The sequence below is a fragment of the Fundulus heteroclitus genome, unplaced genomic scaffold (genome assembly GCF_011125445.2).
Source record: "Fundulus heteroclitus isolate FHET01 unplaced genomic scaffold, MU-UCD_Fhet_4.1 scaffold_63, whole genome shotgun sequence".
Lineage (NCBI taxonomy): Eukaryota > Metazoa > Chordata > Actinopteri > Cyprinodontiformes > Fundulidae > Fundulus > Fundulus heteroclitus.
Genome location: NW_023397066.1, coordinates 468,247 through 482,418, shown reverse-complemented (window position 1 = coordinate 482,418; position 14,172 = coordinate 468,247).

The window sequence follows — 14,172 nt, the reverse complement described above, 5'->3', positions numbered from 1 at the left end:
GCTCCATTCACCTCTAGCAACCACTCACCGGATTTCTTCTGTCAGTCCCCTTCACCGCCGTTCAAGCCAGATCCGGACTTTTTTCTGGAGGTTGACGCGGAGGTGATCCAGGAGCTCCGTCCGGACCTTTTTTTGGAGTCGGTCCCATTTCCTTCTCCTGGCGATGAGGCGCATGAATCGCCGCTGGCGTCGGCGGTCCCCTTCCGTCAGGAGGAATCAGTATCTCCGCCAAGCCCATCATCCCGCCGCCGGAGGAAGAGACGACGGCTTGTTGACCACTCCGCCAGCCGTTCTAAGCAGCCGTCAGTTGAGCCTGGTCAGCCTCAAACGGTCGGTGCTGCTCAGCCCTTGCCGGTTGCCCCGTCATCTCCTTCCGCTGCTTCCTGTTCAGCAGACCGGGGTCCTCCACTTCCCTGTCCGACCCCGCCCACAGCTCCTCCTAGTGGTGATGCAGAAGCTGTTCACAAGGAGTTGGAGGACAAAATAAGGACGTTTGCACCCATAATTAAACGCCTCAGGGAGGCTCTTCTCAGTCATTATTCAGAGGAGCTGGAGGGAAAATTAAAGGAGGTTGAGGGACATTATAGATCAGCCCTTCAGGCCTTCTACAGCCGACCTAAACCTGTCCCCGAGGGTCTGGAAGACGCCTCGGCCCCTGAGTCTGTCCCCGAGGATCTGGAAGACGCCTCGGCCCCTGAGTCTGTCCCCGAGGGTCTGGAAGACGCCTCGGCCCCTGAGTCTGTCCCCGAGGGTCTGGAAGACGCCTCGGCCCCTGAGTCTGTCCCCGAGGGTCTGGAAGACGCCTCGGCCCCTGAGTCTGTCCCCGAGGATCTGGAAGACTCCTCGGCCCCTGAGTCTGTCCCCGAGGATCTGGAAGGCGCCTCGGCTCTCGTGAAGCCCAACGAGGGGGTCCAGGAGGATCTGCCTCTGCCCAAGTCCAGAGAGGTGGTCCAGGAGGACCTGCCTCTTCTGACCTGCGACGTGGGAACCCAGAGGGGCCCGCCACGGACGTGCGACGTAGGAACCCAGAGGGGTCCGTCACTGACGTGCGACGTAGGTACCCAGGGGGGTCCGTCGCAGACGTCCGACGTGGGAACCCAGAGGGGTCCGTCGCAGACGTCCGACGTGGGAACCCAGAGGGGTCCGTCGCAGACGTCCGACGTGGGAACCCAGGGGGGTCCGTCGCAGACGTCCGACGTGGGAACCCAGGGGGGTCCGTCGCAGACGTCCGACGTGGGAACCCAGGGGGGTCCGTTGCAGACGTCCGACGTGGGGACCCAGGGGGATCCTTCGTTCTTCGGGCACCCAGGGCCGCCGAAGAGGAAGCAGCAACTGTGGCCTCCTGAAGACTTAGAGCCTCATAGTATTGTGTTTAAGCCAAGACTCCTTATTACCCTCATGGACAGCCAACTCTGGGAGAGACTTTATTGGATGTCCCTTTCTGATACCCTTCAGGAGCTGATCCTGAGACTCCTGGTGGCTAAGGGTCTGACTTTGGTGCCTGAAACCTGCAGCCCGGGGTCTCCTGAAACCTGCAGCCCGGGGTCTCCTGAAACCTGCAGCCCGGGGTCTCCTGAAACCTGTAGCCTGGGGTCTCCTGAAGCCGGTAGTCCTGTGGCCACCTCAGCAGCCTGTAGCCAGGCTCCCACCTCAGCAGCCTGTAGCCAGGCTCCCACCTCAGCAGCCTGTAGCCAGGCTCCCACCTCAGCAGCCTGTAGCCAGGCTCCCACCTCAGCAGCCTGTAGCCAGGCTCCCACTTTAGCAGCCTGTAGCCAGGCTCCCACTTTAGCAGCCTGTAGCCAGGCTCCCACTTTAGCAGCCTGTAGCCAGGCTCCCACTTTAGCAGCCTGTAGCCAGGCTCCCACTTTAGCAGCCTGTAGCCAGGCTCCCACTTTAGCAGCCTGTAGCCAGGCTCCCACTTTAGCAGCCTGTAGCCAGGCTCCCACTTTAGCAGCCTGTAGCCAGGCTTCCCCTCCAGTCGCCTGTAGCCAGGCTTCCCCTTCAGTCGCCTGTAGCCAGGCTCTTTCGTCGGTCGCCTGTCGCCAGGCTCTTTCCTCCGTCGCCTGTAGCCAGGCTCCCACCTTAGCAGCCTGTAGCCAGGCTCCCACCTTAGCAGCCTGTAGCCAGGCTCCCACTTTAGCAGCCTGTAGCCAGGCTCCCACTTTAGCAGCCTGTAGCCAGGCTCCCACTTTAGCAGCCTGTAGCCAGGCTCCCACTTTAGCAGCCTGTAGCCAGGCTCCCACTTTAGCAGCCTGTAGCCAGGCTCCCACTTTAGCAGCCTGTAGCCAGGCTCCCACTTTAGCAGCCTGTAGCCAGGCTTCCCCTCCAGTCGCCTGTAGCCAGGCTTCCCCTTCAGTCGCCTGTAGCCAGGCTCTTTCGTCGGTCGCCTGTCGCCAGGCTCTTTCCTCCGTCGCCTGTAGTCAGGCTCCTTCGTCTGTCGCCTGTAGTCAGGCTCCTTTTTCTGTCGCCTGTAGTCAGGCTCCTTCGTCTGTCGCCTGTAGTCAGGCTCCTTCGTCTGTCGCCTGTAGTCAGGCTCCTTCGTCTGTCGCCTGTAGTCAGGCTCCTTCGTCTGTCGCCTGTAGTCAGGCTCCTTCGTCTGTCGCCTGTAGTCAGGCTCCTTCGTCTGTCGCCTGTAGTCAGGCTCCTTCGTCGGTCGCCTGTAGTCAGGCTCCCCCTTCGGTCGCCTGTAGTCAGGCTCCTTCGTCTGTCGCCTGTAGTCAGGCTCCCTCGTTAGTCGCCTGTAACCAGGCTCCCTCGTTAGTCGCCTGTAACCAGGCTCCTTCGTCAGTCGCCTGTAACCAGGCTCCTTCGTCCGTCGCCGGTAACCAGGCTCCTTCGTCCGTCGCCTGTAGCCAGGCTCTTTCCTCCGTCGCCTGTAGTCAGGCTTCCCCTTCGGTCGCCTGTAGTCAGGCTTCCCCTTCGGTCGCCTGTAGTCAGGCTTCCCCTTCGGTCGCCTGTAGCCAGACTCCTTTTTCAGTCGCCTGTAGCCAGGCTCCTTTTTCAGTCGCCTGTAGCCAGGCTCCTTTTCCAGTCGCCTGTAGCCAGGCTCCCGCACCAGGAACCAGTGACCAGGCGCCGCCGCCTGTAGCCACTAACCAGGCGCCGCCGCCTGTAGCCACTAACCAGGCGCCGCCGCCTGTAGCCACTAACCAGGCGCCGCTTCCCGTAGTCTTTAGTCCGGCGCCTTCCGCACCCTGTAGTCCGGCGCCTTCCGCACCCTGTAGTCCGGCGCCGTCCGCACCCTGTAGTCCAGCGCCTTCCGTACCCTGTAGTCCGCCGCCAGGTTCTATTCTCTTCCTCTTCAGGCCCCGCCAACGGTCTCTGAGAGTCCTGCTCCGCCGCCGGCCTCCTGTCACCCAGTTCCGCCGACGGCCTCCGGAGAACCGGTCAAGCCTGGGCCGTCCGCCGGAGAACCGGTCAAGCCTGGGCCGTCCGCCAGAGATCCTGTCACGCCGGGGTCGTCCGCCAGAGAACCTGTCACATCTGGGCCGTCCGCCGGGACGACCGCCGGAGAACCTGTCACGTCTGGGCCGCCCGCCGGGACGACCGCCGGAGAACCTGTCACGTCTGGGCCGTCCGCCGGGACGACCGCCGGAGAACCTGTCACGTCGGGGCCGTCCGCCGGGACGACCGCCGGAGAACCTGTCACGTCGGGGCCGTCCGCCGGGACGTCCACCGGAGAACCTGTCACGCCGGGGCCGTCCTCCGGGAGGTCCATCAGACTCTTGTTTTTTCTGAATGACTGTCTGTTATGACCTGCCCTTTGAGGGTTGTTTTCTGTTGAGGGACTTGTATTTTCGATATTGTTTTTCTTTTTCAGATTCTGACCCTCCAGCCTGTAACCCCCTCCACCCGCCCGGTTGGACTTTCCTTTTGTTTTGTTTGTACTTTTCGAGACGGTTGAGGGCGTCTAGGATCCGCCCTTGAGGGAGGGGCTCTGTAACGTTCTGTTGTGGTTTTGGTTTAGCATTATTTCTGTTTCTTGTGTTAGAGTTATGCTTAGCCTGTTTTTGTTATCTGGCCTTTGTTATTAGTTTATTTCAGCCCTTGCCTGTTTAGCCTTATTTCTTACCTTAAGTTTTTGTCTATCAGTCTGTTGCTCCCTTTATTATTTCCACCTGTTTTGGTTAATTAGTCCCGCCCTGCTCTTCTGTTCCGTTCGTCTATTTAAGCCCACCTTCGTTTCTGCTCAGTTGCTGGATTATCTCGTCTCGTCCCTGTCCGTTACCTCATGGTAAGAGCTTTGCAGCCTCTGTTTATGTTATATGTTGTTTACCCCGAATTATCTGTCCTGTTTTTTGAGTCTGTCCCAGCCTTTTTTACCCTGGAGGATCCGTCATCTTTTTCAATAAAAACCCTTTTTTTAGCATAAGCTCCGTGTTTGGCTTAACTTTGGATTCACCACATCAAATCATTACATATTTAGCAGACATGGCGCAGGTTTGTACCTCAACGTCGCCGCCAGAGCAGTGAACGTCCATGTTCCCTGTATATATGTTCTAAGTATTCAGATAGAAATATATAGATGGAGTTTACATAGACATGTAAATAAATATATAAAGAGATTAATTGATAGATATTGGTAGAGCTGAGAGCTATTGGTCGATGCTTTTGTGGTAATATGGTCTTTTCTTTAAGTTATTTGCATGTCTCTTACTTTGTTGATTTTGGATTTGCTTGTTATAAGTTGAAGTTATTTTCTTTTTGTGTTGCGTGTTTTCAGTGGCGGCTGGCCCATAGGGGGCGCTCAAGCGCTGCCCTCCCTAGATGTGGAAGGGAAAAGTCAAAATATATAGAGATTTTAAAAGTATTATTAATGTCAGTTTTTACTTAATAGTACGTGGCTACATGTAATATGAATTATTAAACACTTCTACTGATTGACTCTCATTTAACAGTGCATTTCCACCAACAGAACGTATAATTTCTCTTCTTCTACACTTTTGGGGCTGTGACTCAAGGAGCCCTACAAGTGTAGCGAAATAACCAATCATATACTGTCGCTAGGGAAGATTTATAAATATTTGGCCAATCAGCATCGCCAAAATGAATGGCTTTGGGGCTCCTGGAGTAGTCATAGACATAATATAAGAGTAGACCCCGCATTGACTGTCGCGGCGCAGGAATTACAGCCGCCATCTTGGGGCGGTCGACCTGCTACCCTAATGTGGTGTTATCGGTGTTCCACGTCTGACCACAAGGGGTCAGTACTGGTCCTTCAACATGTTTTGGATAACTGTTATTAGAGAGTACAGAGGCAGACGAGCGAGTTCCATGAGGTTGAATGTAAGATGTTCATGTCTGGAATAATAATAAATGGCAAGTTGCTGAACACAGTTTCATGATTGAAATGAAGAACAAAACATGGTACCAGGAGTGAAAGACGTAAAGTGAATGAGTTTCGGTTTCGGAAAGACGGTCGCCATCGCCAAGAAATTCGACAATGGAGTTAATGAAACCACCGGGACACCTGAAGCTGACCGGGAATGTCGACAACAATTGGCGCACGTTTCAGCAGCAGTTTCGGCTGTACATCGAGGCAACGGGGCTGGACAACAAACCGGACTCAAGAAAGGTAGCTTTACTGCTGACTGTAGCTGGGCCACAAGCCATTGAAGTGTACAATACATTCGTATATGAGGAGGGAGAAGACCGATCAAAGTTTGACACTGTTATAGCCAAGTTTGAAGCTCATTGCTCTCCTAAGAAAAACGAGACATACGAGAGATATGTATTCCGTTCGAGGCTACAGCAGCCAGGAGAAACTTTTGACAACTTCGTTACAGACCTGAAAATAAAAGCACAGTCATGTAATTTCGGCACTCTTAAAGACTCAATGATAAGGGATCAGATCGTGTCTGGAATTGAGGATAAGAAGGTTAGGGAAAGACTGCTAAGGGTGACTGAACTAAAGCTATGTGAAGCAGTGCAGATTTGTCAAGCTAGCGAGCTTAGCAAAAAGCATGTGCAGACGTTCAGTGAAGCAGCACCTAACAATACAAATCTGAGAGAAACGGCAGACGTTGGCGCCATATTTAAGCACCGCAATGCACGTCAAGGAAATTATTGTGGACAGAAAACGGGACAGTTTCAGTGCAAACGGTGCGGCACACAGCATAAGCCCAGAGAATGCCCTGCTTTCGGCAAGCAATGTAGCAACTGCCAGGGCAAGAATCACTTTGCCAAACAGTGTTTTTCAAAACGAAAAGAGAAACCGAGAGGAAAATCTGTGAATGTCGTAGAAGATACGGACTTAGGCGACACATTCTTTATTTCTATGGTGAACTGTGAAGATGAACCAAAAGCACTGATAAACGCTGTTAAATCAGACAAATGGATAGCACCACTGCAAATTAATGGGACTATAATTACACTGAAGCTAGATACAGGTGCAAAAGCAAACTTGATCAGCAGGTCAGATGTGAAGGCAATGAGAGAAAAACCAAAAATACAGAGGAAAACACTCGCACTGAAAGACTACAATGGACAGAGCATTGAGTGTTTAGGCACATGCACGCTGAAAGTCACAGTCAAGGATAAAGTGCATCACCTGCTATTCTCAGTTGTTCCTGAAGGATTCGATTCACTGCTAGGAGACAAAGCTTGTGAAAGCCTGGAGCTCGTGAAAAGAGTGTATCGAATCAATACCAGCATAACTGACTCACCTGACTCTGCTGACGCGATCGTGCAGAACTTCTCCGACGTCTTCAGAGGTTTTGGTATGTTGCCATTCACATACAAAATTCAACTGAAAGACAACGCGCAGCCAGTTGTTCATGCCGCAAGAAGAGTTCCACTGGCACTCAGAGACAGCTTGAAGAAAGAGCTGGAGCGGATGACGGCCCTTGGTGTGATAAAGAAGATCGAAGAACCGACAGAGTGGGTTAATTCCATGGTTTGCGTAAAGAAAAAGAATGGAGAGCTGAGGATATGCATGGATCCAAAAGACCTCAATGAAAACATCAAGCGTGAACACTACCAAATACCTAAGCGAGAAGAGATCACCAGCGAGATGGCAGGCGCCAGATACTTCTCCAAACTTGATGCGTCACAAGGTTTTTGGCAACTTAGGCTGGATGAGAGCAGTACCAAGATGTGTACGTTCAATACACCCTTTGGACGATACTGTTTTCAGAGACTCCCCTTTGGAATCATATCCGCCTCTGAAATCTTTCATAGGGCAATGGAGCACATCATCGAAGGCCTGGATGGAGTAAGAGCCTATGTAGATGACATCATCATATGGGGATCCACAATCCAGCAGCACAATCAGAGACTGACCAATGTTCTAGAGCGAATACAGAAGAATGGATTAAAGCTCAACAAAAACAAATGCCAGTTTGCTGCTAAGGAGATCGTATTCCTCGGAGACAAGCTCTCAGCTCAGGGCATACAGCCAGATGAAGAAAAAATCAACGCCATACTGAACATGCCAAAGCCCATAGACAAACCAGGTGTCCTACGCATTATGGGAATGGTAAACTTCATCGGGAAATTCATACCCAATCTCTCAGCAAAAACGACTAACCTGCGTGAGCTCCTCCACAAAGAAAACAACTTCGAATGGACAGTCAACCATGAGCGCGAGTGGCAAGGGCTCAAAGATTCACTCACTGCCACACCTGTGCTGACGTTCTTCGACCCAACCAAAAGAATCAAGGTGTCTACAGATGCTTCGAAAGATGGAATCGGTGCAGTACTACTACAAGCTGAAGGTGAGCACTGGAGACCTGTAGCTTATGCATCTAGGTCTATGACAGAGACTGAGTGCAGATATGCACAAATTGAGAAAGAGTGTCTCGGATTAGTGTTTGGCCTTGAAAAGTTTCACAGCTACGTATACGGACTACCCACCTTCACGGCTGAGACTGACCATCGTCCACTCGTTGCAATAATAAAAAAGAACCTGAATGAAATGTCACCACGGATGCAGCGCATGATGATGAGGATGCAGAGGTATGACTTTCAACTCATCTATACACAAGGCAAACACCTCGTTCTCGCTGATGCACTGTCAAGAGCTCCTGTCAAGGGTTGTGCGAGCACGACTGAAGAAGATGTCCAGGTGCACGTCAACATGGTGTCTGCAACACTTCCTGTGTCTGACGCCAAGACCCGGCAGATCATCGACGAGACGGCGAGAGACCCAGAGCTACAGTGCGTGATGGAGAACATGCGGAACGGATGGGCTGCAGGATCCTGTCCACAGTTCTACCATGTCAGAGGTGAGCTGAGTGTAATTGATGGACTGTTGTTAAAACGAAACAGAATAGTCATCCCATGTACACTTAGACAAGAGCTACTGCAGAGAATACATGAAGGTCACTTAGGTATGGAAAAATGTAAAAGGAGGGCAAGAGACACAGTATTCTGGCCTGGACTTAACAAAGACATTGATAACATGATAAGCAGATGCGAGACATGCCAGAAATACAGAAATAAACAAACGAAAGAGCCAATGACTGTAGCTGATGTGACAACAACACCATGGCACAAAGTAGGAATGGATTTGTTCCACCTGAAAGGAAAAGACTATTTAGTAGTAATTGACTATTTCTCAAATTACCCTGAGATGGCATTACTCTCAAGTACATCATCCAACTGTGTCATTACGCATGCCAAGTCCATCTTCGCCAGACATGGCATTCCGCATTCAGTAATGAGTGACAATGGACCATGCTTTAGTAGCAAAGAGTGGCAAGACTTCGCAAAAATCTATGATTTCAAGCATGTCACATCTAGCCCACTGTATGCACAGTCTAATGGTAAAGCAGAGAAAGGCGTTCACATCCTGAAGCAGCTGTTGAAAAAGGCTGCAGACAGTGACTCCGATCCTTACCTGGCTCTACTGAGCTACAGAGCATCGCCTCTAGAATGTGGACTGTCACCTGCTGAGCTGCTGATGAAGAGAAAGCTCCGAACAACACTTCCAACCTATGCAAAGCTAAAGAAATACCCAAGGCTGGAACAAAAGCTAAAACATCAGAAAATGAAACAAAAGACTTTCTATGACAGAACAGCAAAGCCGCTTCCACCACTGTCCAGGGACGACGCAGTCAGAATTGAAAGTCCTGAAGGATGGACAACGAAAGCCACTGTTCTTCAAGAGGTCACTCCACAGTCCTACACCGTGAGGACGCCAGAAGGACAGATCATCAGGCGAAACCGGCGCAGTCTCCAGAAAACACCAGCAACATCAGAGACTGTTCCAGACCAAGAGCTCAGTCAAACCCAAGCTGAGTCCGAGTCAAGCTCCACACATAACGCACACTGCAACACAGACACACACACTGAAAACATAACCAACGCATCTCTTCCAGGTGAAACGCTGCTAAGAAGGTCCACAAGACATATCAAGAAACCTGAGAGACTTGACTTGTAAAAAAAAAAATAAAAAAAAAATAAATAAGTAAAAAAAAAAATAAATAAAAAAAATCAGAAAACTTGTAGAGTTAATGTGTTGTGTATTATGGTATTAATGTGTAAGTTTGAGTTAACTTGCTATTGTGTCTTGCAGTAAGATACTAAGAGTGAGCTATGATGTCTGTTGCTACTACCAATGATAACATAAGTAGTCTATGCAGTTTAATGAAAAGTTGTCTAAGGTAAATAATGACACTTGTAATGCGTTTATTTTTTTTTATGCTTCAGAGAAAGGGGGATGTGGTGTTATCGGTGTTCCACGTCTGACCACAAGGGGTCAGTACTGGTCCTTCAACATGTTTTGGATAACTGTTATTAGAGAGTACAGAGGCAGACGAGCGAGTTCCATGAGGTTGAATGTAAGATGTTCATGTCTGGAATAATAATAAATGGCAAGTTGCTGAACACAGTTTCATGATTGAAATGAAGAACAAAACACCTAACCTGCTGATTCAAGATGAACACACTAATGATATCTCAGCACTGTGCGGCGTATTTTTGTTTAAATCAACGGACTATTGACGTCAGGGCTCGAGGGATAACTTTTCACAAGTAGGATTAAAAAAGCAGCTGCTTTGTGAAGGCATCAGAGCTTTGTTAGACATTAGCGAAGTATATATATATATATATATATATATATATATATATATATATATATATATATATTAGGGCTGGGCAAGTTAACACGTTAATTTCGCGTTAACTCATTAGACTATTAACGGCGATATTTTCTTTAACGCGCGTTAACGCATGTTGGTCACATGCTTTTATTTTGTGAAGGTCTGTTGCTGCGGTGTAGGGGTTTGAATCAGAACAGTAGGTGGCGATAATGCGCCAATAACCTCGCTGTCAGCCCAGCCTCAGATTCAAAGAGGAAGAAAGGTGCTGGCCGGAAAAAAACACAGCTGACATGCGGAAGGCGGTGTTTCCCGCAGGTACCGCGAGCGAGCTTAGGCGAGGCGAGGCGGTGAGTTGGCGGCCGGAACAAGTTTTGTGCGGAGCGGAGCGGGGGGTCTGCATCGACGCCGTCGGTGAAGTCGCTTCTCGTTTCAAAGTATCCATGTATTTTTGCCTGTTTTTCCCCTGCCATTCACTATATGCGCGCGAGAAAGCAACAACAAAAAAACGCGTGTCAACGTCAAATAAACGCAAGCATATCGAGTTAGCAAGCATTTCAGTTTAAAGTTCTTCCAGCATGGAATATGACAGAAACAAGTTAGTTGGAACCACTGCCAAGTTAAACTTTGGTATTGAACATAAAATGGTAATGCTGCTCCCTGCTGTTACCTCAGAAATTGCCTGTTTTTGGTAGATTTTTTCCCCATAAAGAGAATTCCCTGTCAGTGGCAATAAGCTTTAATTTATTATTATTGCTATTTATTGTTTTACATGTTTAAGTTGAGCTTTACACTAAATATGTGTTACTGATAAGTGCTACAAATGTTACAACACTTTTGTTCATATGGCAGCAGAACATTAAAATAAAAGTGCTCTTTACACTACTTTTGAATTCATTCTTGGAGTTTGTAAATACAATGCGATTAATCGCGATTAATCGCGATTAATCAGTGCGATTAATCGCGATTAAATATTTTAATCGTTGCCCAGCCCTAATATATATATATATATATATATACTTCGCTAATGTCTAACAAAGCTCTGATGCCTTCACAAAGCAGCTGCAATACATAGATAGATAGATAGATAGATAGATAGATAGATAGATAGATAGATAGATAGATAGATAGATAGATAGATAGATAGATAGATAGATAGATAGATAGATAGATAGATAGATAGATAGATAGATAGATAGATAGATTTTTAGTTATGGCCTGGCTCTTGGACCATAACAAAGGGAAGCCCTGCATGGGATAACTTAAAATGGGATTTATTTTTTAAAAATCATAACTGGTTGGAGGTGAGGGAAAGAGAGAGAAAGAATGAGCTGAGCTCCTCTGAGCTGGTCTGGTCTGAGCTCGTCTGAGCTGGGGTTGATCATCTGGGGCTTGCGCTGTCAGGTGAGGAAGCTTGGTGATGTCAGTCTGGCCAGCTGCCTCCACTTCCAAACTCTACACAGGGACTCAGATGAAAGGCCTTGGGCCATAACAATACACACACACACACATACATATATACATATACACATATACATACACACACACATACATATATACATATACACATATACATACACACACACATATATATATATATATATATATATATATTAGGGCTGGGCAAGTTAACGCGTTAATTTCGCGTTAATTCATTAGACTATTAACGGCGATATTTATTTTATCGCGCATTAACGCATGTTGCTCACATGCTTTCAGTCAGTGTCAGTCAGCAGGCGCGCTGACTGCAGCGCGCTGTCACGGCAGCACTCTCCCGCTCCCCCTCTCGTACATGGCTCAGCGGCGCCAGCCAATCAGCACGCAGGCTCAGCCTGGCCCGCCCACTCAGCTCTCACACAAACTTAACACACAAACAGCTGAGAGAGACCGCAGCAGCGAAAAAACATGAACAGAGGAAGTAGCACCGTTGGCTTTATTTTAATACCGTAAATGAAATCAAGCTGTATGTTTTGTAAAAAGCCGGTTCATTTCAGTGGAAACACAACAAATTTATCTAAGCACATGAAAAAACATGAAAACGTCGAGCCCCAGAAACGGAGAGAGGAGACGAAACTTCTCTCATTGCCCCGACAGACCCACAGACGTCTCTGACTGAGGCGTTTCAGTCCTCCAGGGAACATCCAGGTAGATCAGAGTGGTCATCTTCAGCAGCAGTTCATGTTAACTTTCAAAATAGATATTATCTATCATATGTTACTGGAGCCCACACATAACATGTAATTAAGACCTTGAAAGAACCCAGTACATATATTAAAAAGTGTTATTTAAGATAAGATAACATTAGCTAATCCTTTTTTTATCCCACGACAGGGAAATTTATAGGATTAAAGCAACAGGCAGGTGCACACAACACAGACAAAATTACATAAGGATTGAAATATATAAGAGGTGGATTAGCGAAAAAACACTGAACATAACATTATTATTATTATTATTATTATTATTATTATTTAATTGTAATAATAAAATAAAAACCACAAAACCCAAAAGGTCAACAGTTTCATGATATATCAAGCTTAGGGACTGGCTAATATACAGCAGGTCAAAAAAGGCCATATTCTGGCTGCAGTGCTTGCTGTTCTCTTATGAAGAAAAGATCAACTAGTGCACTAAATTCAATAGATGGGTTGAAAATATCCAGTATAAAATAAGTGCTACAAATGTTACAACACTTTTGTTCATATGGCAGCAGAACATTAAAATAAAAGTGCTCTTTACACTACTTTTGAATTCATTCTTGGAGTTTGTAAATACAATGCGATTAATCGCGATTAATCAGGGCGATTAATCGCGATTAAATATTTTAATCGTTGCCCAGCCCTAATATATATATATATATATATATATATATATATATATATATATATATATATATATAATATTGTGCGTGTGTGTTTTGCAGCATACATAAATTCTGTCAGAATATTCAATTACTTTTAACCACACTAAGAACATTTAAATGCACTGAACCACTTGTTATAATAGCTATAGGTTTAAAGTTTTTAGAAAAAAATACAATGTGAAAATTAGTTCAGTAATCAGCGAGTATAGTTGACTAAAATTGCTTCTGCACCTGGTTAACACATTACACTGAGCTGAGTTCTCGACCGCCCCAAGATGGCGCCCCTAAATCTCGTCAGCGCCTATAGGCGAGAGCGGTCGATGCGGGGTCTATTCTTTATATATGTCTATGGGAGTAGTAGCCCTAGCTGCACAGTGATAGGTGCACTTCACGCGTGACGTCACGAGCTACATCCGCGCTACATCCGGGTAACGGTGGTCGGCAAAAACAGTACTGTTTTCGCTTATCAGTGTGACAAAACGGGTGAATTAGAGCGTACTTTTAGTTTATTTTTGGAATTTAAACAATGCCTATGACTTGTTGTGCTCCCGGTTGCACACAGAGGCATTCCAAATCGTCGGATGTACGTTTCTGTCGTTTACCGAAGGACGAAGAAAGAAGAAAGAAATGAATAATTTCAATGAAAAGAATGCAGGCAGACAATCCCAATGGACTGTGGGAGCCATCATACCATGACAGAATTTGCAGTCTACACTTCATCTCCGGTAAATATAACTTAATTTTGCACTAGTCATTGTTCTACTTAAACTATTATATAAATAAAAAATTAGGATACATATTTAAGTCAAGATGTTAACGTTTGTTTCGTAATAATATACGTACATGTAAAATGTATGCAAGCCCTCTGGCATGAGTCTGTTCACAAAGGATTATTTTGGTGTTTTTGTCTTATTAATCCTTTTCACAATGTTTTTTTTATTAATTAAATGCTTATTGTGGAATCGTAGTAATTTTCCGACTTTTAATTTAAATGCATGTACTGGGTTAGGCAGGGAAATTTATTGGCCAGCCCCACCAAGTTTTTTTTTTCACCAGCCGCCACTGGACTCCGGCCTGGTCAGCGTTTATAACCTGCTACCATGTGACTTCATGCTGGTCTCTGATTGGTTACTAAAGGTCTTCACTGTCACTTCTTTGTCCTCTTTTGTCTTCTCCTTTCACCTTTAAATCTTAAAACGGTTACTACACAAAAAAGTTGACCCTAAAACTACAAACATTCCCACAGTTTAAAAGAAGAGAAAAACAGAC